This window comes from Sphaerodactylus townsendi, linkage group LG16 (genome assembly GCF_021028975.2).
Source record: "Sphaerodactylus townsendi isolate TG3544 linkage group LG16, MPM_Stown_v2.3, whole genome shotgun sequence".
Taxonomy (NCBI): Eukaryota; Metazoa; Chordata; class Lepidosauria; order Squamata; family Sphaerodactylidae; genus Sphaerodactylus; species Sphaerodactylus townsendi.
This window is the reverse complement of record NC_059440.1, coordinates 19086085-19108565: the sequence shown is the minus strand read 5'-3', so window position 1 is coordinate 19108565 and position 22481 is coordinate 19086085. Positions and strand designations below refer to the sequence as shown.

The following is a 22481-nucleotide window of genomic DNA, read 5'->3' as shown; positions in this document are numbered from 1 at the left end:
GGTGTTTATTGTGGGAGGACAGCAGTATTGGCCGTGAAATGAAACTTCCACGCGCAGGGGCAGTGTACCTCTGAATGCCAATTGCTGAGCACCAATCATCAGGGCAGGTTGTTGCCTTCCAGGTCTGCTTTTGGGCTTCCTGGAGGCGTCTTGTTAGCAACTGAGAGAAGGTTAAGAGGTGACATGATAGCCATGTTTAGATATTGGAAGGGATGTCATGTTGGTGAGGGAGCAAGCTTGTTTTCTGCTGCTCCAGAGACTAGGACCAGGAGTCATGGGTTCAAGGTGAAGGAAAAGAGATTCCACCTCAACATCAGGAAAAACTTCCTGACAGTAAGGGCTGTTTGACAGAGGAATGCACTCCCTCGGAGGGTGGTGGAGTCTCCTTTGGAGGTTTTTTAAGAGAGGCTGGATGGCCATCTGTCAGGAGTGCTTTGATTGTGTGTCCCTGCATGGCAGGGGGTTGGACTTGAAGGCCCTTGGGGTCTCTTCCAACTTTTTGATTCTGTGATTCTATGAACTGTGGTCAATACAATCCTTATCCAGCAAGATTTTCTTCTGTTCCTTGATTGTTGTGTTAACAGCAGGGTTAAATTCTTGTTCTCTTGCCTTTTCATCTTAGAAGGGGAGTGCTTCCTGCTGTAGACCTATAAAAAAGGGGGCCAAGGCTGCCTCTTCTGTGCCATTTCCCAAACAATTCGGGGTTTTTTTTAAAGGAGAAAAATCCTTCTTTGGTAGTGATATTTCTCTCTCTCTTCCATAAACTGGTTGTGATTGTTATTTTAACGGGCAAATGGTTCTCTTCCCTGGGTGGGTGCTCAAGTGGAGAAGGAATGAAATCTCAACAACTTGGCTTTCTTATTTTGACCTCAAGAGCAGCTTAGAAGGATTCCTGGCTGTTTTCTTGGATACTTAAACTAAATCGCTTGGGAGCTTTTTTACGTAAGGGCTGTTGTTCCTGCTCTGACCTGCAGCCCTCCCCACAGAACAGGAAAAACAACTTGGTGCGCTAACTTTCATAGGGGAAATGGGGAGGGAGGATCTTTGGGGGCCAAGAAGATCGGAATTCCCGCCTTGAGGAGGTTCACGACGACAACCGGGAGAGATCCATCTGTTTTCTGTTAATTTGGACAGAGATGAGTCCTTGCTGCTTCAATAACTGACTGCTAATAAGATTGAATTTAGAAAGCTTGTAGGAGGATTGCTGGGTTATTGAGCTTGGGGTAGGAGCAACAGCCAAACTCTGTGACTCATCTGCGCACAGCCTCACCCTGACAGATGAGGCTCCGGAGCATGGTTCTATCTGCTGTTTCAGGCCGAAGTCTTGCGACTTGTACCCGTGTTTTGGAATCTTGTTCAAAACATCTCCAAAATCCTGAATTGCTGTCATGATAATGTTTGGGCATTGCCTATCTGAAGTTCTGATGAATTTTCTCTGGATACTCAGGAGATGTCTTGCTGGCTTCAGTTGATTAAGTGACAGTGGGCATATGGGTGCAGTTCCCTTGGGATCACGGCAAAACCGAGCTATACATTGGAAGGACTGATGTGGCTATTCTCCAAGGTCTGTGCTTATTGATCTCTCCCTGATAAGTTTCTATTTCTATACAGAACAACAGCAAATTCAGGGACATTTCCCCTTATCTCTCCACCATAAAAAAGGCTGGGGATGTTCCTTTAAAAAATGGGTGGTGGAAATTCAGAAGTGGGACGTGGTATTAAGAACACAAGAACATAAGGAAGAGCCTGCTGGATCAGACAAGAGTCCATCTAGTCCAGCACTCTGCTACTCGCAGTGGATGCCTTTGGGAGCTCACTTGCAGGATGTGAAAGCAATGGCCTGCTGCTGCTGCTGCTGCTGCTCCCAAGCACCTGGTCTGCTAAGGCATTTGCAATCTCAGATCAAGGAGGATCAAGATTGGCAGCCATAGATCGACTTCTCCTCCATTGATCTGTCCAAGCCCCTTTTGAAGCTATCCAGAGAGGCATTGACCCCATATGTCCCCTATTACAAACCTGAGCAAATTTCCTTTGAGGCCATGGTTGGGTAAAGGATTCTTGACTAGATAGATGAGACATGGAGAGCCTTGGAGATAAATGCCACGTGTAAATGCCACATTATCCAATTACTCTTTACGTCCCACTGTGCTCTTTCTATGCTGGAGAGCTAATCCACCATATTTTGGCAGCCCCAGATTAATTACATTAGCCATCCTTCATGATACGTGTGTGTGGTCTTGCTGGGTCTTTTTGGCTGCTAGTGGCTCTAATGTCACAAAGAACCACTCTATTTGCTATTTGTGCAGCAGTGGAGAAAATTGATGCTTTACGTGTTGATGCCCCTAGGCGTCTTCTGCAAAATAGAAGTAAAGCTATGCCCATTGTCCTTTTGAGGCAGTGTGTGTGGGCAAGGGAGATAAATTGCTGGATTTGCTAAGTCTTATGGGTTTTCTACTTAAGCAAGAGAAGTGTGAGCCCATTATTAGGTTTTGGAAAGCAAGAGAAGGCTGGTCCAGGTACAGGAAGAGGCACTGGCAAAGGAAGAACCTCAATGTTGAATTAATCCAGAACTGCTTGCTGGACCTTCTTTGTTTTGAAAGGAGATGGTAGCCATCTTAGGGGACTAGTTCAAATGGTTGAAGGTAAACAAACTGAAAAAGGAAACACTTCTTCACGCAACATGTGATTGGTGTTTGGAATATGCTGCCACAGGAGGTGGTGATGGCGACTAACCTGGATAGCTTTAAAAAGGGCTTAGACAGATTGATGGAGGAGAAGTCGATTTCTGGCTACCAATCTTGATCCTCTTTGATCTGAGATTTCAAATGCCTTAACAGACCAGGTGATCGGGAGCAACAGCCGCAGAAGGCCATTGCTTTCACATCCTGCATGTGAGCTCCCAAAGGCACCTGGTGGGCCACTGCGAGTAGCAGAGAGCTGGACTAGATGGACTCTGGTCTGATCCAGCTGGCTTGTTCTTATGTTCTTATGAAGCTTAATCCAGACAAGATGAAAGTGAGGCTAGTTAGCAAAGCAGAGTGTTTGGTTGGTATTGATGTACCATTCTTAAACTCTCTTTAGTTGGGGGTGTCCTTAGACCTGGCCTTGTCTATGGATCAATGGATCATCATTGCTGTTAGTTGCACCTTATATCAGTTTTATCTAGTTCGTAAACCATCCCAGTACTGAGCTCTGAATTGACAGGGCGCTGCTTCTAATCTTGCCCCTGTGTGAACTCTCCAAGCGGTCTTAGACAAGCTACATTATCTTCTTCAACTCCAATCCTGGAGATACGGACGTTGGCCGACCGTACAAGTTCACTGTAGATGTTTAACAGCAAGATAAAATCTGTGAAGCACTTTGAGTGCTGAACGCACCGTTATCTATTTTTCACCATCATTATTAATGTTATTAGTATTATTATTTGTAGGAGACTTGTTTAATACTTCCACTGCGTTCCAGCAGGTGGTGATGTTGCCTGGCACCATCCTGTTTCTTGACTTAAGAGCGAAGGGTCTCTACTCTTAAGAATGGTTTCAGGGGACAAGAGCAAGGCAGTTGCTGTCCAGAGAGTCTTTCCCAGCCCACCATACTTGGGGAGAGCAAGAAGCAGGCAGAGCTTCAAGAGCTTTACTTACGGTCTTCCCTTAAGCCTGCCACCTCCCAGTGGAGAATGATGGAGAACGCCTACTTTGCTGACAGCTGCAATTTCAGCTAACATCTGTAGTAGATAGATAGACAAGCCTTTATTGGCATTCCAAAATACAATAAAACAATTGTCCATAAAAGACAGATAGATACAACAACAGTTCAGAGTCTTATCAATAGTTTAGTCCAAGTGAACATCTGTAGTACAAAGATTTTGGATAGTAGTTGGTTGGGAAAGACCCTTTCTTTGACTGAGTCCCCCCCAAAAACCACTACTAGTCCAAAGAAGGGAGGCTTAGATGAGCAGACCAGAGATCCAGCTGGGTGTCAGGTAGTTGCATGTACTTTGGGTGGTGGCAGAGCATCTGCATTGTGTAGAGAACACCCCAGGTAAAGGATCTTGGATAGGGAGTCTGGAGAGAAACCCTTTTCTGCCTGAGAATTTGGAGAACTGCCACCAGGCACAGGTGACAATACTTGGCTAGGTGGGTCAATGGTTTTGGCTCTGTAAAAAGAAGCTTTATCATTTATGGCCTTCTCAGTGCCAGGAGTAGCATCTCCTCACTTTTTCCCTTCTTGAACTGTGCAATTTAAGCTTTGCTTGCTATAGTCCATGCTGTAATTTTTGAAAGCTGTATTATTGAAGGCTTTCAGTGCCAGAGTTAACCGAGTCTTGTGGGTTTTCCCAGCTGGGTGGCTGTGGTCTGGTAGTTTTTGCTCCTCCTGTTTCACACACATCTGTGGCTGGCATCTTCAGAGACATGTCATGGTAAGATGCGCCATGAAGAGAAATACATGGCGTAGCGTCGTGTAGTGGTTAAGAGCAGGTGGGTTCTTATCTGGGAAACTGGGTTTGATTCCCCACTCCTCCACCTGAGTGGCAGAGGCTTACCTGGTGAACCAGATGTGTTTCCGCACTTCTCCATTTCTGCTAAGTGACCTTGAGCTAGTCACAGTTCTCTCAGAACTCTCTCAGCTCCACCTGCCTCACAAGGTGTCTGTTGTGGGGAGAGGAAGGGAAAGGAGCTTGTAAGCCACCTTGAGTATCCTGACAGGAGAGAAAGGTGGGATATAAATCCAAACTCTTCTTCTCTTCATGTTACCACTTTGGAAAGCGGCTTTTTGCTGTTTGTTTAGAGGAAATGTGAATGACTGTCGAAATGCTTTTACAAAAAACTGAGCCTAGTTTTCCTTTCCCCCCACCTGTCGGCAGTAACATCATCTGAACAAAGAGCTTTGCAGATTAGAGCGCAATGCATGTGTCAGCCGATGCTTCACGTTGACAGAATTTAAAGGAATGAGATGCAGATGACGAAGGCAGCATGTGTGGGGAACGGCGCCGCATCCTCAGGAATCCAGGAAGAGGGTTACAAGGAAGTGTAGAATCTTTGAGGGGAGCAGGAAAGTGATGTAACTTTGGGGCCCTGCTGGCCGTGTTGTCCCCAGAGGGAATACTCAGAAAGACGACTAGAAGAATCCAGGTATGTAGGCTGCAGAGGAGCGCTTTCATAATCCTCCTAAAACAGATTGGCTGAATTACGAAGGAAATTGCATACTTAGCTGAAGCTATTAATCACACAGCGAGGCAGTTAGTGTTCCTAATGAAGGCTGTGGAAGAGGTGCCAAAGGGGACGTTTATACATTGACAAAAATATTTGGCTTTTTAGAGTTTGCTGTGAGCATGGAACACATTTTGAGGTGACAAATGAGACTAACGGCGCAGTAGCCACCAGCATGGTTGCTGTGGCTCATGATATCAGAACTCAGTAGCCAAAGAATCCCTATAAGGTAGTAGTAGGAATATGGGGGACAGCTTTATAGTGATGTGGAGCGTGGTGTAGGATTAAGAGCAGTGGATTCTAATCTGGAGAACTGGGTTTGGTTCCTGACTCCTCCACTTGAGTGGCAGAGGCTTTTCTGGTGAACCAGATGCATTTCCGCGCTCCTACATTCCTGTTGGGTGACCTTGGGCTAGTCACAGTTGGCTCATAACTCTCTCAGCCCCACCTGCCTCACAAGATGTCTGTTGTGGGGAGAGAAAGGGAAGGAGTTTGTAAGCTGCTTTGAGACCTCTTACGGTTTAGAAAAGTGGGGTATACATCCAAATTCTTCTCTTCTTCTAGGCTGTTTTCCACAGGTAACTTGGGTTCTCTGTTCTCTCTCACAAGAGTACATCAGTGGTAACTCTGTGCCCAGCTGCCCCTTGCTAGCTGCCTTCAGGGCTGGAAGGAAGGGAAACACAGATGACAATTCTTGTCTGGACTTGCTCTGAGGTGAAGGACAGATGACAATATTTGAGAGTTGAAAGTGGTTTGAGAGAGCTGTCTCTTCCCATGATGTACATCCATTTCTTTTGTCTTGCTGTCAACCTCTGGTTACGCAGGTCTTGTGTGTGTTTTTGGCACGTCACAAAAGCTTGGCCCTGCCCACCAAGGTCAAGAGTTAGCGGTGAACATTTACATAATCATTGTCTCCTGCCTGACACAGCCTCTCACCTGTGAGGTTTGGATAGGCTGTGCAGTTAAGGGTTTTGAGGTCTGGTAGTCAAAGCCTGCCCCCTTCCCTTGAAAGGGCTTCAAGAAAACCCCCAAAACTTGTGTAGGCCCTTGGGGGCCTGCACCCCATTGCTTTAACTGAACCACAACAGGGCGGGAGATGCTCTGAGTTGTCATGCCCCTACTGATAATGGAGAGGCAGCCCAGTGGTTCCCATAGCAACTGTTGGCCAGTGTGAGATCTCTATAATGAACTAAATGTGTTTCCGCATTTTTCTTTTATGTACACTGAGAGCATATGCACCGGAGACAAATTCCTTGTGTGTCCAATCACACTTGGCCAATAAAGATTCTATTCTATTCTATTCTATTCTATTCTATTCTATTCTATTCTATGGCAATTCTGCTTTGTTTATGGGGAGGGGCTCCCCTCAGTTGATTAAAGTGCTGTGGCGTTTCCCCTTGAGGGGCCAACCAATATGTGGTTGCTTTGACCCACTGGGTCAGAACAGGGTAGCCAGAGAATCTCTATAAAGTAGTAGGAGGAATATGAGGGACAAATTTTAAGATGATGCGGTCAGGGAAATACAGTGCTTGTCTCCTCTTCCCTCCCCCAGCAGCTGTTAATTTCCATCATAGAGCCCCGAAGAGGAAGAAGAAGGAAAAAGGAAGTAGAAGTAGAGTTTGGATTTATATCCCCCCTTTCTCTCCTGTGTTGCATTATTCCCCACCCACTGCCCCTTTCACTTGTGTTCCTACCACATCTTGCCCGAGACTGGGTAAACTTTCTTGAGAGCCAGCATGGGGTAGTGGTTAAGAGATGTGGACTCTAATCTGAAGAACCAAGTCCCCACTCCTCCACATGACAGCTGACTCTTATCTGGTGAACCAGATTTGTTTCCCCACTCCTACACTCCTTCTGCAGTAAGAACTAGTATGGGGGAAAGAAGAATTTTCAAGAGGAGAATAGTAGTAGTAGTAGTAGGTTGGATTTATATCCCACCTTTCTCTCCTGTATGGAGACTCAAGGTGGCTGACAAGCTCCTTTCCCTTCCTCTCCCCACAACAGATCCCTTGTGAGGTAGGTGGGACTGAGAGAGTCCAAAGAACTGTGACTAGCCCAAGATCACCCAGCAGAAATGCAGGAGTGCGGAAACACATTTGGTTCACCAGATAAGCCTCTGCCTCTCAGGTGGAGGAGTGGGGAATCAAACCCGGTTCTCCAGATTAGAATCCACCTGTTCTTAACCACTACACAACACTAGCTCTTGAGGCGCAAGGTGGAAGTTCTCTCAGGAGTCTTGAGTAACTGGCAATTTTATTTTGCTTTCTTAGGTTTTATTCTTTGGATCCTGTCATTTGTTGCTATAAATGACAGGGAAGAGGGTTTTTGATGGGAACAGATGGTCTGCGTTGGACAGCTGCTGGTTGGGGAGGGGGAGGGATGATATTTCTGCAGCCCCCCTTCACCTCTTAAGAGTTGACGTAAAAAGCACTTTATAACTTATGTAAGATGGATGATGCTGGAAGGAGAGAGATCTAGGATGATGCTGAGCTGGAGAGAGGAGGGGATTTTAAAATGTGGGGCCATCCTTGGATCCAAATGCTGCATCGTACTGGATTTTGCAATAATTCCCGAGAGGTAACCCTGTCAATTTGTGGCACCCTAAAGATGAACATTTTATTCCAGCATGTGTTATTATGGGCCCAAACTTGCTTTATCATCTGACCAACGAGCTAATGCCAGAGTAAAACCTTGTTCACAAGATTCCTGTTTTATTCTGGACTTTGCAACTCTTTCTTCTGTGATGCTTTCATAGAATCATAGCGTTGGAAGAGACCCCAAGGGCCATCAAGTCCAACCCCCTGCAATGCACATAATCAAAACACTCCTGACAGATGGCCATCCAGCCTCTCTTGGATGGAGCAGCAGTGGTGTAGGAGCTTAAGAGCTCGTGTATCTAATCTGGAGGAACTGGGTTTGATTCCCAGCTCTGCTGCCTGAGCTGTGGAGGCTTATCTGGGGAATTCAGATTAGCCTGTACGCTCCCACACACGCCAGCTGGGTGACCTTGGGCTAGTCACAGCTTCTCGGAGCTCTCTCAGCCCCACCTACCTCACAGGGTGTTTGTTGTGAGGGGGGAAGGGCAAGGAGATTGTAAGCCCCTTTGAGTCTCCTACAGGAGAGAAAGGGGGATATAAATCCAAACTCCTCCCTCCTCCCTCCCTCCTCCCTCCCTCCTCTTTCTCTCTTCCTCTCTTCTCTTCCCCTCTCTTCTTCCTCTCTTTCTTCTCTCTTCTTCTTCTTCTTCTTCTTCTTCTTCTTCTTCTTCTTCTTCTTCTTCTTCTTCTTCTTCTTCTTCTTCTTCTTCTTCTTCTTCTTCTTCTTCTTCTTCTTCTTCTTCTTCTTCTTCTTCTTCTTCTTCTTCTTCTTTAAAAACCTCCAAAGAAGGAGAATCCACCACACTCTGAGGTAGTGTATTCCACTGTCGAACAGCCCTTACAGTCAAGAAGTTTTTCCTGATGTTTAGGTGGAATCTCTTTTCCTTCACCTTGAACCCACTACTCCTGGTCCTAGTCTCTGAAGCAGCAGAAAACAAGCTTGCTCCCTCACCAACATGACATCCCTTCAAGTATCTAAACATGGCTATCATGTCACCTCTTAACCTTCTCCCACCAAACTAAACACACCCAGCTCCCTAAGTCTCTCCTCATAGGGCATGGATTCCAGACCTTTTACCATTTTGGTTGCCCTCCTCTGGACCCGTTCCAACCTGTCAATATCCTTCTTGAATTGCGGTGCCCAGAACTGTACACAGTATTCCAGGTGAGGTCTAACCAATGCAGAATAGAGAGGTACAGTTACATCCCTCGATCTTTCAACCTTCCTACAGCTTAGCCAAGTGGAATATCTCTGTGTGTGGCCTTTTCCCACTTTTCTCCACCATGCCATTAGTTGCTTACTTTTCACCCTTCTGCTGCATCTCCCTCTTGGCTGCCTGGGCAGCGCCAGAGATGGATGGCTGAAAACCACCCGGTTGCCATTTACTACTGTACATCTGGGCTCCCGTGGTGTGTGCTGTAATGTTTAAACAGCACGCTGCGTGCAAGCGTGTTCCTGAGCTGGAGAGAAAATAGCTCTGGAAAAAATAAATATTATTTCAGAGTGTTTGAAAGTCTTGCGGCTTGGCGAGTGCCGGAGGAATGCGTGGCAGGCGGCGGTGGAGGCGAGCGGGTGGCGAGCTTTAACGAGGCTCGTTGTCAGCAAGCTTGAAAAGCGAGATGTGAACTTCTCAAAGATTGTGCAGTGACCTTCTCGGTCTCAGGGGAGCTGGGCAGACAGGCTGTGGAAAAACCGCCTGCTTCCTTTCATTCAGCGCAAAGGGGCAGATAGCAGTTCTCTGCTTGTTATACCTCTTTAATCTGAAGATAGGCTCCAAATCCTTCAGCGGTCTAACGGGTTGCTTCCAAATTTGAGCATGCAAAAGTCGCCACTTGCCTATCAGCCTGGAGCAGGAATGGCGATACGTCGGACAGACCGCTGACACAGTTCACAGCGCAAAGCCGCTTCGGAGGCTGTTGGGTCCGAATCCTTAGTTGCTGATTGCAGTCTTCTCGTTTTCAATTGGGTCTGGACCCCTGTATTAGTGGCAGAAGCCACACTCATCCCTGTTCACACCAGTGCAAGCCAGACAGTGTGGTGCAGAATTATATTTATGTACTTAATGTGTGTGTGTGTGTGGGAGCCAGCATGGTGTATTGGTTAAGAGTTAGTGTGGTGTAGTGGTTAAGAGCAGGTGAGTTCTAATCTGGAGAACCGGGTTTGATTCCCTACTCCTCCACCTGAGTGGCAGAGGCTTACCTGGTGAACCAGATGTGTTTCCGCATTCCTACATTCCTGCTGGGTGACCTTGGGCTAGTCACAGTTTTCTCTGTACCATCTCAGCCCCACCTACCTCACAAGGTGTCTGTTGTGGGGACAGGAAGGGAAAGAAGCTTGTAAATCCCTTTGAGTCTCCTTACCGGAGAGAAAGGTGAGGTATAAATCCAAACTCCTCTTCTTCTGCTGCTTCTTCAAAGCAGGTAGAAAGGTGCCTACCATTGAGGAACTCATAGATGCGAGCCAAGTAGCACTAGGCTATTATTGACAGAGGTTCCATTTATTTTTAAAGTTCTTATCCTGTCAAGTCAGTAATTGCAGGAGGGAAACTAGAAAAGCTTTCCTTTCTATATAGTTTTTGAGGGTATCCATGTTGGCCTGCAGTAGAACAGCTTGATTTGACTCCAGTAGCACTTTAGAGACCAACAGACTTTTCGGGGTGTCAGCTTTCGAGAGTTAAAACTTTCTTCCTCAGACCCCTGATGTCAGCTTTCTGATTTTAGAGCTGAAACTCTTGACAGTTTATACCCTGGAAACATTTTGGTTTGTTAGGTTCTTCTGGACTCAGATCTAACTTTTCTTTCAAGTGTTGACGTTTAGAAGAAGAGTTTGGATTTATATCCCCCCTTTCTCTCCTGTAAGGAAACTCCAAGGGGCTTACAAACACTTTTCCCTTCCCCCCCAAACAAACACCTTATGAGGTGGTTGGGGCTGAGAGAGCTCCAAAGAACTGTGTCTAGCTCAAGGTCACCAGCTGGCATGCGTTGGAGTGCACAGGCTAATCTGGTTCACCAGATAAGCCTCCACAGCTCAAGCGGCAGAGCGGGGAATCAAACCCAGTTCTCCAGATTAGAGTGCACCTCCTCTTAACCACTACACCACGCTGTCACAAGTTTAGCACTTGTGCAGGTGTCCAAAAGGTGTATTTCTGGTGGTATTCCTGGTGGTTTCTCATTTCCAGTCTTTCTGCAGTTTGGGGACCAGACATTGCAGTTTGCAGTGTCTAGGCCAACCGGACCACCTCTCCGTTGCTGCTTTGGTTTCTCTTTTGAGATATTGAAACTGTAGGCTAATTAGCAACTTCAAAGTGGGCTCTGGCGTTTCCCCTGAATTAGAACTGATCTGTCCAGAGGTCAGTTCTTCTGGAGAAAATTGTTGGAAGTGAAGGACTTGGCTAGCACTGTCTCTTAACCTCAGACTTCATGATAGACAGACAGACAGACAGACAGACAGACAGACAGACAGACAGACAGACAGACAGACAGACAGAGAGATGCGCGCGCGCGCGCACACACACACACACAGAGTCAGTGAGTCAAGACACTGGTGTTCTTGAGCTGTGGAGGCTTATCTGGTGAACCAGATTAGCCTGTGCACTCCAATGCATGCATCTGTGGCTAGCATTTTCAGAGTTATATCACAGTGCGTAACACACTTCTCTCTGTGCTACACCTCTGAAGATGCCAGCTGCAGATGCAGATGAAACATTAGGAACAAGATCTACCAGACCACGGCCACGCAGCCTGGAAAACCCACAACAACCAGTTGAATCTGGCTGTAAAAGCCTTCGACAATACACTGGGCATCCTTTTTCTATTGCTCTGACACTAGCCCTTTGATGTGTACATTGCTTTTCTCAGGGAAACTTCCTCCTTTTCTCACCTCCACTTGCACAGATGCATTCTTTCCCACCTTGCAACCATGAGGGCAGGACACAAGTCCTGTATCTTTTCTCCAATCAAGTTAGTAGACTAGATTAGGAAACTATATTTACTCTGTCCTATCCAGAAATGGAGCTCCTGTAATAAATCAAGTATATTAGTTTGAACAGATGAAAAAAGCTCTGAGTAATTTTGTTCCCAGCACACACAGAGGCTAGATGGGCTTTGCCGCACACAATAGCCTCTGAACCCTCTGCTGAATAACCAGATTTTTACATATATATGAAAACAAAAAACCTGACTGAAATGGTAACTCTGGAAGGCAGAAATGAGTGCTAGAATGACTAGGACAGGGGTAGGGAACCTTTAACACTCAAACAGCCATTTGGACCCGTTTTCCATGGGAAAAGAAAACACTTGGAGCCGCAAATAATTTTTGACATTTAAAATAAAGATAACACTCTATATATAGGGGTTTTTTTTTTACCTCTTACTCTGCTCATTCTGAGAAGCGCATGGATGCGCCCGCCCTGCTGCCTGCAGGGCGGGCAAGGATGAAGCTGGCGGCTCGGCCTCGCTGGCCGCCGGGAAAACACCCACCCCGCTACAACGGGGCGGGCGAGAGGGGAAGCCTGCGGCGCAGCCCAGCCAACTGTGGGCAGTTGGTGCGCCCGCCCTGCTGCCTGCAGGGCGGGCAAGGATGGGGCCAGGGCCCCCCGCTTGTGGAGCCACAGTGCAAGGGCAGAAGAGCCGCATGCGGCTCTCGAGCCGCAGGTTCCCTACCCCTGGACTAGGATGATACCACATATCTGCAAAGGACCCCCTCTTCTCCAAACCACAAGGAGCAATGGATTCAAGGTACAGGGAAAGAGACTCCACCAAAACAGTAGGAAGAACTTCCTGACTGTCAGGGCTGGGCTGTTCGACAGTGGAATACTGCCTCTGAGTGTGGTGGAGTTTCCTTCTTTGGAGGTTTTTAAACAGAAGCTGGATGGCCATCTGTCAAGGGTGCTTTGATTGTGTATTCTTGCACGGCAGGGGGTGGACTCGATGGCCCTGTTACTCAGTCCTGTTACCTAGAGATGGCAGGGATCGGGACCATTATTTGTACAGAACCTGTGCCCTGCACATGGTTCAAAATGCTTGGTGAGCAGCTATTCCCACTTACAGAAAGCACCCTGAATTCTTTGCCCCCCCCCTTGCTAAAACCGTTTAGTATTTCTTCTCTGTCCCTCCAGAAGCGAGCTGGAATTTGCAATGGAAGAATCCTAGAATCATAGAGTTGGAAGAGACCACATGGGCCATCAAGGCCAACCCCCTGCCATGCAGGAACACACAGTCAAAGCCCTCCTGACAGATGGCCATCCTGACAGATGGCCAGTCTCTCTTTAAAAAAACCTGCAAAGAAGGAGACTCCACCCCACTCCGAGGTAGTGCATTCCTCTGTCGAGCAGTCCTTACTGGAAGTTTCTCCTGATGTTTAGGTGGAATCTCTTTTCCTTCACCTTGAACCCATCACTCCTTGCGGTTTGGGAACAATCCCTATTTCACCATGTGGTCTGTTTTGATCCCACTTCTCCCTCCAAGGGTGTATGGGCAGCAGACCCCCCAATTAATCCTCACAACAGCAGCAACAACCCTGCAAGGTAGATGTCGAGGCTATGACTGGCCCATGTCACCCCAGCAAGCTTCCATGACAGAGTTGAGATTTGAACTCTGCTCTTTGCAGATCCTGCTCTGATGCAGACTGGCTCTCTGGCATGTTCTGCCTACTAACCTGAACATCCACAGGGAGGTAAGAATTCTTCCTCCTGTCTCTGTGGAGGCAACTGGGCTTCTGTTTTGCAAGAAATCTCCCCACGGGTTGAACACAGCACATGCATTTGCCGTGTGCTGGTGTGTGAAATAATTCCCTGGCTGGAGGCTGGTGATACTGCAGTTACCCCTGCAGGAATCCTGGTTTGGGGAATTTAGGGGCTGAGTGGAGGGGGAAGGAATCAAGTGGACGCTTTTACCTCCCCTTCCTCCTTTTTGGTAACCTCCAACCTTGCCTGCCCCACCTCCTTTCTGAGACGGAGCCGGGGGTTTGCATCTGCAGCTCTCGAATTAGCCCCTGATGTCACACCGAAACTTGGCGTGCTTGGGTACGCAGCCGCTCGCTTGCGTCAGCGGGAGCTCATTGGCATTCTCTCCACAGCTTTCCCTCTCATCAGCATGCACCGCGTGTCCCTGTGGTGGGTATTTTTAGCATCCAAGTTTGAGCAGAATTAAGACTCGCCATCACAACTTCATTTTCTTCTGCTTGCACAACTTTTCTCTCCCCTTTTCGAAGGAAAAGAAAATTAACCTGGCTTAATTAGCGTTGCGTGAGGGTAAAAACGGCACATTGTGTTATGGGCTGGGAGACTAATGCGCAGTGGAACTCAGCAAAGCACAACCTGGCAATGGCAGATCTGGGCACCCTTGAAGCAACAGCGAACAGCAGAGTGGTCCAGAGCACGTGCAGAGAATATTTCCCTCCTCCTTTTAGGGTTTGGCGAAGGTGCATCAGGACTGAAACCTGGACCCTCTCCTAGAATCTAATCTGTTTGGTTAATTTTGTTGTTGTTGCAAGATTCATTTGTTGGCGAAACTCGAAAGCTCCAGGATGGGCGTCGAGGCCGCGGTCCGTTTTCTCTCCGCCCGGGAACAGTCTGAGCTATTTTTGCATTTCTTCGGAATCTAATTGGGTTTCAGCGCAGCTGCTTCTCTGCGTTTTATTGGACCTTTTGTGCCGTCTCAGGAAGCGAATGTAAGACCTGCAGCAAGCAGCATATGGCTTGTTAACCGAGCTTCAGAAAGAGGCTTGATCGTGGCTAACCATCGGGCCGTTCTTTTCTGCTTGCCAGGGGTTGCGGTCAAGGTCTGCTTCAACCAGGCAAAGGAGCTTGTTTCCCTTACAGGTGTTGGGAACCCGTGAAGCCAGAAAGCGTTCAAAAAGCTACAGGATCTTTGTGTGGAAAGCGTGACGCATGAGTGGCTAAGTTTCAAGTCATGCATCTGTACACCAGGGACATGTGATTTATTTTTATTTTTTGAGAATATAAAATCAACAGTTAGTCGGGTTGCCAACCTCAGGTGGGATCTGACGATCTCATGGAATGACAGTCGATCGCAAGGCTACAGAGATCAATTTTCCTCAAGGAAATGGAGGATGGGCTCTATGGCAGAGGCGTATCTAGGGAAGATGTAGCCTGGTGCAAAATCTGGGCCCCTCCCCCGTATGGGTGGCTGCCCTCCCCCACCACGACCAAGCAACTTTTTTTGCATCAGGTCTTACAGTCAGTGGCGTAGGAGGTTAAGAGCAGCAGTGGCGTAGGAGGTTAAGAGCTCTTGTATCTAATCTGGAGGAACCAGGTTTGATTCCCAGCTCTGCCGCTTTGAGCTGTGGAGGTTTATCTGGGGAATTCAGATTAGCCTGTACACTCCCACACACGCCAGCTGGGTGACCTTGGGCTAGTCACAGCTTCTCGGAGCTCTTTCAGCCCCACCCACCTCACAGGGTGTTTGTTGTGAGGGGGGAAGGGCAAGGAGATTGTAAGCCCCTTTGAGTCTCCTGCAGGAGAGAAAGGGGGGATATAAATCCAAACTCTTCTTCTTCAGTGTATGGACCCGGGGAGGAAGAGGGTTTTGGGGGATGATTGTCCCCCCCCTTGACTAAATGGTCACAGCCTGGGGACATTTGATCCCATATGTCCCCCTGGGTGGTATGCCCCTTCTGGAATGCCCTCCCAGAATATGCGCTTCTCTCTCTTCCTCAAAACCCACATTTTTATTAAACCTCGGGGACAATCCCTCAGCCCCCCTTCTTCAACTGATGCTGAGCTTGTGTGTGTAACCAAATGATGCAGACTCTTCTTTTTATCCTCATTCCACCTGCTGCTCAAGAGAAGAAAAGTGGTACACCCTTGTATGGGCCAAAAAAATTGACGGGGGGAAGGAGCAGGGTTGGGGGGTGATTTTCCACACACACCCCAGGGACTAAATGGTTGCAGCTCGGGGACATTTGACCCCATATGTTCCCCTGGGTCCGTGGGGCGAACCTTTGGCACTCCAGATGTCATGGACTACAATTCCCATCAGCCCCTGCCAGTTGGCCATGCTGGCAGGGGCTGATGGGAATTGTAGTCCATAACATCTGGAGTGCCAAAGGTTCACCACCACTACCCTGGGTGGTATGCCCCTGCTATGGTATTTTACCAACTGAGGTCTCTCCCATCCCCAAACCCCACTCTCCTCAGACTCCACCTCCAAAAATATCCAGGAATTTCCCAAACCGGAGCTGTCAACCCTAACAACTGAGCATGTGCGAATATCTCTTAACATGCCTGGAATTCAGAGTCAGAGAATGGCCAAAAGCAACTTGGTTTAACAATATCCTTTTTCTCCATTTCCCTCCTTTAAAAAAAATTCATGTTGATAAAGACAGCGGTGTAATTTGCAAGCTTACATCATGCATCTAGATTACAGTTGTTCCACCCAGAAGTTAACTGTCTCATTTTTCCTTGTGTCTTCCTGTCTGTGGTGCGGCTCGCGAGAGTGTTGCCCGTGTGACAAATGCGGATGCTTGCCATTTGGTCTTAAAATTGGGTCTGTCCTCCAACTCTAATCTGTCTTGATTCTGAAATGTGAAAAGCCTCATGTACTCTCTGGAGGAAATAATGGGAAGGTTATGAAAGAATGTTGATCATTTGCAAAGCGACTTTTCGTTCAGAATGTCAGCCAGCTATCTGGGCATAATGGCCGGGCGTTTAAATAAACCCTGTCAGGATCTTGGTTGCTTTTGTCTGTTCAGAAGTAATTGCGCCAGTGTGTTAGAATGCAGCCGGCACATCCCTTCTGGCGTGTGTCTCCCATTTCGGCGGTCAATAGACTCCTTGTGTTCAACATCCAGAAGCTTTGTCTGTTTGAAAGCCTCCAAGCTTCGCACCCTGCGGCAGTCTGCGGAAGCGAAGTGCGCCCTGCGCTGCAATCGTCGACCCCGGGAAGGGAAGTTCCATTGACGGCATCCAGCAGAATCCCAAGGCAGGCTTTAGCAGTAGGTTTGCTGCGCCGGGATCAGCCAAATACCTTTTGGTACTGGAGGTGAAAAACCTCAAATGTCACCCCTGCTGTTGCTGATTAAGATAGAACGCTGTCACTTGGGAAGGGCTCCTTCCCCCACCCCACTGAACAGGACCGCAGGTGTTGATGGGTGTTGATCCCACACAGTGGTGGGATCCAAAAATTTCAGTAACAGGTTCCCATGGTGGTGGGATTCAAACTGTGGCGTAGGGCCAATGGGGCTGGGCGGGGCACGATGGGGGCGTGGCCAGGCATTCTGGGGGCAGGGCATTCCTGGGCGGGGCTGTGGCAAGGACGCAGCTGCTGTGCCGGTCCTTGGGCAGGAAACAAATGCACGCAGGCGCAGGCTGCCATGCACACTGGTGCACCTCCTGCTAGACTGCTTCAAGTTCTGCATGCTACTGCTGAGAGGAGGGGCATAACTAAGGCAAAAATCACGGGGCAATTAGTAACCCTCTCTCGGCACACACAAATAATTAGTAACCTACTCTCGGAAACCTGTGAGAACCTGCTGGATCCCACCTCTGGGTGCACAGGGCTGAAGTGAGGGGGAACTGTGCCCAGGGCCTGAGCCCCTGCCACTCCCTCTCCTGTACTGGAACGCCCCACCATGCCTCTGCACTGGCACATGCCCTATGCGTGGTGCCCCCCTGACCCCTTGGCGCTACGCCATTGGGGGGCATGCTTATCTGGTGTCAGATTTATGGATTTATTTAATTAGTCCTGGATTTCATGAATTAGAAGCCTTTATTGAATTGAATATTATGTGTCTGGCTTTGTAGAAGCCAGTTTTGATTTTTTCAGTCAGTGTAATTTTTTGAATTTAATTCCTAATTTGTCCCCTTCCCGCGTAATGTGAAAATGGGAAAAGTGTGGGAAAGTGAAAGGAATCCCCAAGGCCAGACAGGAGATAGTAGTCATTTGGCCGAGACAGCCACAGGTGCCATTGGGCCTTTCCCCACTCTTTTCCATCCCCCCTATGCCGCGCGCTGCTCTCAGCGCGCAGCATCCCAGGCGCGCGCTTGGGTGTCCCCACGGCCCCGCACTCTGCGCGGGGTCATCAAAAGGCGCCCTTAAGAAGAGTGCCTGGGATGCCGCGCGCTGAGGGGGCGTGAGAGCGGCAGCGTTGGGGCAGCTGCGCTGTAGCTGCCCCTGTCGTGGGGAGTGCCCTGGGACCCCGCGCTACTTCAGGAGAGTAGCGCGGGGCTTAAGGTAAGTGGGGAAAGGCCCTCTGTTATCTAAGTACCAGGCAGGCAGGAGGGAAAGGAAAATAGTAATGAGTACTACCCAAATACCCCAAATCAACCTAACATCTGGAAAGGGTGGAACTTCAACACACTATTGAACCAAGGAAAGTCCCAGGGAAAAATATAGTTGGGAAAGCTCTCCACCTGCCCCCAGGGGTCATTTTCTGAGGCCCTGCTTTGGGTGTTCCCACCCTCTGAGATTAGGTGGGTGGCAACGCAGGGGAGGGTCTTCTTGATTGTAGCACCCAAACTCTCTCCCCGAGGGGACCTGGCTGTCCTCTTGTGTTCGTCCACTTTATCTTAAATTCTAAAAACCATATGGAGCTTTCTGCAACCTAAGCCCCCTAGGAATCCAATTTGCCTCGCAATACTCGGTCAAGGAAACTGCGTAGTGGTGCATTTTTAACTTTCTTTTTAAGATACCACAGCTGTGCCCACTGGGCTCGGGAGTGTTCATGATCTCATTTTCAACCACTGTGACCTTGGATAGAGTACGATTCTTATCTTCACGAGAAAAAGCCAGTGTGTTTGGCAAGCAGCCACATCAAGCTCAAACAACCAACACAAAACCATCAAGGTAGTGCAGGCACTGAACCTTGGCTCTGAAACAATCACAATTTATCCCATTGTAAATAAATTTCCAAAGCATGTAAACGTGCGAGTGTAAACGCACAAGTGAAACAGAAAGCGACAAAGTCAGAAACAGGCCTAAACCCTTCCCAATGTCCAAACAGCCAGTCTCAAAGTTAAGAGCGTGCAACCGTCCAAAATACCCCCTTCTGTTGCCATCTTCTGCCAGTAGAAGACCTTTTTTGTTTGTTTGTTTGTTTGTTTGTTTGTTTGTTTGTTTGGTGCACCCTTGGCGATCTCTCCTTCTTGCCCAGTGTTTTAATTGTTGTTATGTCATTGTATGGGTTTCAGTTCTGGTTTTAATTGTTTGAATGATGTGGCAGTGTTCTCGTTAGGGTAACGCTGTTATGTGTGCTTTAAGTTGTTAGCTACCTTGGAGGTCCTTGTGAGGCCAGAAAGGTAGGCTACACGTTTTTCAAGGTAATACTAGGCCCCTTTTCTAGCTGGTTTGATCATTTTGCTGCATTTCAAACATCAGTTCAGACAGGCATGGTCTTGTTCATACCAGTAGCTATGTTGAGCAGGTATGCAAGGGGTCAGGGTCATACTAATTTACAAACTAGGGAGGGGACACCTGGGCGAGAGACCTGCCTGGCTTTCCAAGGGTTTTTATTCTCACAAACATGAAGGAGTAACTTTGTGTCTGGACTGCACCATTCCATGGCCAAGTTGCCCCTGTATGCCTGAAAAATCCCTTGCACATATTTATGTACCTAAGAACATAAGAAAGAGCCTACTGGATCAGACCAGAGTCCATCTAGTCCAGCACTCTGCTACTCGCAGTGGCCTACCAGGTGCCTTTGGGAGCTCACATGCAGGAAAGCAATGGCCTGCTGCTGTTGCTGCTCCTGAGCACCTGGTCTGCTAAGGCATTTGCAATCTCAGATCAAGGAGGATCAAGATTGGTAGCCATAGATCGACTTCTCCTCCATAAATCTGTCCAAGCCCTTTTTAAAGCTATCCAGGTTAGTGGCCGTCACCACCTCCTGTGGCAGCATATTCCAAACACCAATCACACATTGGGTGATCCAGCAGGCTCTTTCTTATGTTCTTAAAAGGCCAGTATTTATACGCTTAAATAGGTTCTGAGAAATATGAAGTAAGCAGGAAGGAAACTCAGAGTCAAAAACTGATTGGTTTTCTGGGGCTCCAACAAAAAGATAGGCGAGGCTTGAGGAGTTGTCAGGACCCAAGAGAATGCCTGGGCTATTCTCTTGAATACCGATTGATTGCTGGAATGGGTGTAGGTAGGGTAAGTAACGCTCTGCTTGGAGCACTGATTGAATCACCACAGGGTGACACTGTGGAAAGTAGCTAGCTCCATTGTCTACGCAGGTGCACCTTAAGGGCCTGGGGAAAAGTTAGGCAGCCGACTGTCTTCCTTCCTGCCCAGGCTTGACACACAAGATGGATCCCAAAACTCTCTGAGAGGCATCCGTTTTGAGAGAAATGGTGCCTTGCTCTTATGCTAGTCTTTGCCCCTGTCCCTTCATGGTACTCCTTAGCGAGAGGAGGGGTCCAACTTCTTATAAGAGTAGAAAACATTGTGATGGACAAATAACATAGGGAGGTTCAAGCGTCGTTGTTGTGTGTGTATATACATAGGTAGAGGAGGGTAAAATGTAAAGAGCAATCCTGATTGTAGAGAATTGACTGCCAAAAGCTTGTTGTGACTGGCAGAAACCGATGTCAAATTACAGGCATTGAAACCTGCTCCAAGGTCAACAAAGGCTTAATTGCCTTTGGAAAGGATTGGGATGCAAGAAAAAGGCTCCCTGATAGCTCCTATCGGATGTTGAGTAATTGCTTTTTAAAGTCCTGCTCGCTGCCTTCCAGGGATTGTCCCTGGCTTTATTGCCTCAAATTTTGGAGGGGTTAAGCCCTACCACATTCAGATGAGCCTGTCCAAGTCAGCATTGGTATGCGATGCCTACCTTAGGGGGTGGAGTGGGGGGTCTCCGAAGCAGATGGCCTCCTTGGTAGACTTTTTTCTGGCAAAAACAAGGCCTGTGTTAATTGGCTCCCCGCAAAAACACCACTGTTTTGAGAGTTTGTGTTACTCTGTGCAATAAGTTGGGGGACTTCCCTCTACTTTGGCAAACTCAGGATATGGGATTTTGGGTTTTGTCAGAGGGGTCTGATTGGGGGTGGAAAGAGCAGCCAAGTCACAGCTACTTGATGGTGACCCCATGAGGATTCCAAGTGAACAGAGGTGGTTTGTCATTGCCTGCCTCTGCGTAGCAACCCCAGACATCCTTGGTGGTCTCCCATCCCAGTACTAACCGGGGCTGACCCTGTTGAATTCCCAAGATCTGACAAAATTGGACCAGCCTCAGCCATCCAGGTCAGAGTGGGGTCTGATTAGGCAGAATTAGAGAATTATTTGGATGTACTTCATTGCAGCTAATAAGCCATCTAATCTTGAAGGCTTGGGGGAGAATAAATGTTCCAAGAAAATGAAAAGCAAAGAGTTCCCCTGAGAAAACAGACGGAAAATACCAAAGTCTTACCATTGTGCGGAGTGGCAATAGTTCAGAGACTGGGTGGCTTAAGTTTATGAACCTTATCTACGAGGTGACATTTTCAGATGGTTTGAAGGTAGAAGTATTTTGCTTTGCAGCTTGGCTCTGTAAGAGGGCTGAGAAAACACACGCACCAAAAGATGTTTAACAGCCCCCCTGCCTCCTCCAGTTCGAACCATTCCTTGAAAAAAAAAATCACAACACAAAGTTTGTGCGTAGCTTCCGGAAGACACTTGTGTTCATATTTGAGATATCTGTTCAAGGAAGGAGATCCATAATTGGAGAACAGCCAGGAAGTTATCTAGATATGGGAGTCCTACCCCACCCTTCTTTTTTACAAACCAAAGTGCTGCCAATAAGCTACTGATGTGGGTTTCCAGCTGAGAGGCTAGAGAGGCAGTTTGGGACCACAGCAACACAGTTGTGACTAAGGTTGCCAACTCTGGGTTGGAAAATACCTGGAGATTTGATGGATGGAGCCTGAGATGGGCGGGGATTGGAGAGGTGAGGGTATTCAATGGAATGGAATTCCATAGAGCATAGGTGTCAAACTCGTGGCCCTCCAGATGTTATGGACTACAGTTCCCATCATGCTGGCATGGGATGATGGGAACTGCAGTCCATAACATCTGGAGGGCCATGAGTTTGACACCTGTGCCATAGAGTCTATCTTCCAAAGTGGCAATTTCCTTTAGGTCCGTGGTGGCGAACCTATGGCACTCAGATGTTAATGGACTACAATTCCCATCAGCCCCTGCCAGCATGGCCAATTGGAGTGCCATAGGTTCGCCACCACTGCTTTAGGTGAACTGATCTGTCGTCTGGATATCTGTTGTAATCCCAGGAAATCTTTAGCTGCCATTGAGTAACCCTATTGTCCGGTGACTTTCCATCCCTCAAAGGGCAGATGCCAAGAGGTGCTTCGTTTGTGTTTTTGAAGCTTTAGTAGCCCATCGCTTCCCAACAGCTTTTTAAAAAGGACTTTTTGCAAGCAATTAAGTCAGGAAGAGTATTGCATTCTGGTCCTGAAAAGAAGAATTTTGCAAGCCCTTGAAATAAATTTTTGAGACAAGCTTAAATCTGGAGTGGGGTTTTTTTTGTTTGTTTGTGTATGGCAGTGATTGGCTTATAGAGTATGTGCTCCATATTTAATATTTTCATATGCATTGAGACTGTCCATATTAAAATTGGCTTGAATGTTCAGAAAGTCATAGATTAATTCATAACTGTTTCATATATTGTTCTGTACAGTACATTGTGAATATACCTTCCTTGTACTGATCTCGATCTTTGTAA

At 47.7% G+C, this 22481-nt stretch overlaps 1 protein-coding gene across 2 annotated transcripts in view; it reads left to right on the top strand.

Moving 5' to 3' along the window:
* The window catches only part of PITPNM3 (PITPNM family member 3), a 109546-nt gene that overhangs the window by 3537 nt on the left and 83528 nt on the right, over positions 1 to 22481 (top strand). Inside the window, exon 2 of one of the 2 annotated variants that reach the window (XM_048518769.1) lies at positions 4862 to 5129. The exons of the other annotated variant lie outside the window; for it this stretch is intronic. The gene's annotated coding sequence lies outside the window, so the exon portion shown is untranslated. The remainder of the gene's footprint in view (positions 1 to 4861; positions 5130 to 22481) is intronic. 2 annotated transcript variants of the gene reach the window in all.